Below are 3,571 nucleotides of genomic sequence, written 5' to 3'. Positions count from 1 at the left end.
CTCTGACCTCATTAGCTCCTTAGGGGGTTCAGCGACCGCGTTCCTGCACTTTTTGCCGCCGCTCCAGCCCCCGAAGAACCAGGCCTGGAGTCAGGCCAGGCTTCGGAAAGCCCTAGGGACTGGGGGCGCGCGAAAGCCGGGGTCGAACCCCGAAGCTGGGGGCAAGTCCAGCTTGCAGAGTCCGGCTCCCTCGGGGCTCCTGGCGGGGAACTTACCCTCCGGAAGGCCGGCGCTGGCTCGCGGCTCCGTGCAGGGAAGGCCTCGCTCTCCTCTCCCGCCGCCGGGGGCGTCTACGCAGCGCGATTCCCAACGGACCCAGCGCGTTCCCAGCGGCGTGCAAAAACCTCGCGCGCACCCTCCACGGGGCTGCGTAGAAGTAGCCCATGATGAGGACAGAAACAAAAATAAACGTTATTACAAAAACAAAGTAGGGCTCCTCGTCCCTCGGCAGGCCCCGGAGCTATCATTTTTCTCTGCAGAAATCGCCTCTCTCCATGCCCACCCCATCACCCCCTCGCACCCTGCCCCGCCCTCAGCGCTGGGCCCAGGCGCACCCCACAACATAGCTGAAGGACCCTTCGCAGAATGGACGTTTTCTCCGCAAGAAACACGCAGGCCCCGACTTTCTGTCTCCCTCCCAACGCCTCTGTGTCATTTCCCCTCCGCGATAGCCCAGTCATTGCTTCTGAGCTGGCCTGCGCGGGACCCTGAGCTAGCCCGTCCCATACAGAACCAGCTAGAGACGCCCAACATTCCCTTGCCCAGAGCTCCTCCTCGAAAAAATAATTTTTAAATAATAAGGGGACGCTCCTGCAAGAGACCTCATCCCCCCTGGAACCGCCAGATTGCTTCCCAAGCGTAGGCTGCGGTGGGCTCCCACCTCCCTTCCCGAAAGGGCCCCCTCCCCTCCCTAAGAAAATCGATCTTGGCTCAATTTGTGTCTGAAGTTCGCCACCCCCATTTCCCCAGAGGGCGCGGGGTTTGTTTATTTCTTTATTTATTCCCGTGGCCCAGGCGTCCGGGACTTGTGGCTGCGCAGACCCGAGGCCTGATAGGCGAAGATGGAGAGAAATTAACCTCCCGCCACTGCCCCCCAGTCGAGCGTGACAGCGCGGACGGGTTGCGTGACTCGTGACGTCTCCAAGTCCTATAGGTGCAGCGGCTGGTGAGATAGCCGGTATCGCCCGGTTGCCTCTTTATTTTATTGGGGTATGCCTGGTAATAAACAGTAATATTTAATTTGTCGAAGACCACAAACCAACTTCGAGCTGGGAGGTACATGCTACTCTTGACAGAAGCTGGAAGAAGGTTTGGCCTAAAACGAATCTCTTTTGGGGGCCTGTTCCCGAACTCTTCACCTGAGCCCCCCACCCCAGTGAGGCGTCACTCCTGGCTTTTGCACCGGATAGAAGAGGTGGGATTTTTGGAGGTGAGTGTCACCCTGGAAAGCTCTGGGGAGGAGGGGGGAATAGGTTTCTCTCGACTCTTCGCCTGCCCCCAACCCCCTAAGCTTCCCGCCCCAACGCGGCCCTGCGAATCCCCCCTCTCAGGTGCTGGCTCTCAGGGCCACAGGAGGGTGCACGCTCCTGCACTTTGCCTTCGGGTGTCACCTGGCACGAACAGATCCCCCCTGGGGGCTTCAGAATCCCCATTTCGCTTGGTGGCCCGCACCATCTCCGCTCCACAAACTTCTGTGACTCTCGCCAGGCGATGGCTTGGGGGAGTCCGGATTTTCCCTCTCCAGAGGGGCCGGCGGGTTATTTATGGGAATTTATTTTATCCGCAAATCTCTGAGAATTTACAGGGATTGAAGAGGTCTTTCTGGATTTCCCTTTCCTTTTGCCAGAGATGCAGACACTCAGCCTCAGCCTGAAGCCATGTTTGTTTCCCATCCTTGGCCCGGGGTCTCCTCCTTAGCAAGCCCCGGGTCCTGGGAGCTGACACTGTGGAAGGGCGAGGGTGTTTTCACAAATAAATAAACAGCCTCGGCGAAAGGCCGTGTGCAAACAAACCTGGAAGGTGGAGTGGGGACGGGAGCAAGTGCTCCGGCTGCCTTCTCCGAGGCCGCCCCACAGTTAGGGCTGGTCAACTCACTTTGGAATTCTGCAGCGATGTGTCAGGCCTGCCTTCCGTCCAGTCCCAGCGGCCACAGAGGATCACCCCGAGGTGGCGGCTGGTCTCCGGGACATTTCTCCTTCCTTAATCCCGCTACCCAGACCTGGGCCTGCGGGTCCACGTCGCTAAACAGAGCCCCGCAAAAGAACGGGGTGAGGGGGTACGGGAGATGAGACCGGGAACCCTGACATGTACCCCAAGCCCTCGGGGCTCCAATCTGGGTCTGCTCAGACTAAGATCCTGACTGTTTATGCCTGTATTGACCTCTTCAACTCGACCCTCAAAATAATACATTTGGGGGGGGGCAGGGAGAGGAGCCAAGGGGAGATGAAAACCCCAGCCAGTCCCCAATGACTGTTTGATTATTTTAATAAAACTGGGCATTGCCTGTGTACACATCCAGCCAGGGAGGTCTGGTGGCCCTGGGGGTGGGGGCCAATGGTGATTTCTTGGCATCTTTGATCTCGACCCCCATCCCAACACACCTTCACCCTGCCTTCACCCCGGAGTCACTGAGAGTCTGGGTGATGAGTGGGGAGGGGGAGAGATGTCAGGGCGGCTAGCTGCCGGCTCGGCCAGGCGGGGTCACGCCGCTCTCCCTCTTGAGGTCAGCGTTGGAAAGAGAACGCGGGTGAGGCTGCAGAGGAGGCGCCGGGCGTGTGTGCAGGCGTCTTGCATTTAGACTCCGCTCTCTGCACGGCCCGGCCCGCGGCACGGAGATGACTTCCCCGGCAGAAGCCGGCTGGTTTGCGATGATTTGTGCAGGAATTTTTGCAGCCACCGAGCCGCACTCAGAGCAGCAGAGATGGATGGACGCTGGGAAGGGGGTGGAGAGGAGGGGGTGATCTCCAGGTCTGGGTTTGAGAGTCGTGTTGTGATGTGAGTGTTCGGGAAATCTAATGGAAAATGTGGTTGGGGGAGGGAGTGGGAAGGGATAGGGAGGGAGGAAGGAGGGAGGCAGAGGGGGAGAGAGAGAGGGAGAGAGAGGAGCTAGTTGGATAGGCAATTCCAGTACTTTGTAAGCATCAAGGCAGCCCAACGTCACTGAGCTCAGCTGAGTCGGCTTGTATTTCTGAGAGAGAGAGAGAGAGAGAGAGAGAGAGAGAGAGAGAGAGAAATATCTTACCTCGGATTCCGGAACTTTAACCCTGAAAGCGGCGCTCAGAGAGGACTTGGACCATTCCCACGGCTTCCTCGGGTCTCCCCACTTTCCCTCCTGGGGCTTGCCGGGAGGAGCAGGCCACTGGGCTTATCCTATTGAGCCCCCTCACCCCCCTGCTGTTTTGCGTTGTTTGGAGCCCTTCTGGCGCCTGACAGCTTGCAAGTCTTTAGGGAGAGAGCGGCGCAGAGCGGAGGTGTGTGCTGGCCGTGGGCCGCGGCTGCCGGGGCTGCAGCGCTGGGTGCCCCTTCGCAGGCAGCACAGCCTCTAGTCCGCACGCAGCCCCCGCGGCCACCC

At 59.2% G+C, this 3,571-nt stretch overlaps 1 protein-coding gene across 1 annotated transcript in view; it reads left to right on the top strand.

Moving 5' to 3' along the window:
* The first annotated feature begins 811 nt into the window (after positions 1–811).
* The window catches only part of TBX5 (T-box 5), a 44,724-nt gene continuing 41,964 nt past the window's right edge, over positions 812–3,571 (top strand). The window contains exon 1 of the mRNA XM_006768947.1: positions 812–1,429. The gene's annotated coding sequence lies outside the window, so the exon portion shown is untranslated. The remainder of the gene's footprint in view (positions 1,430–3,571) is intronic.

This window comes from Myotis davidii, unplaced genomic scaffold, assembly GCF_000327345.1.
Source record: "Myotis davidii unplaced genomic scaffold, ASM32734v1 scaffold223, whole genome shotgun sequence".
Taxonomy (NCBI): domain Eukaryota; kingdom Metazoa; phylum Chordata; class Mammalia; order Chiroptera; family Vespertilionidae; genus Myotis; species Myotis davidii.
Note: the sequence above shows the minus strand (reverse complement) of the source record. Positions and strands in the feature narration are given on the sequence as shown.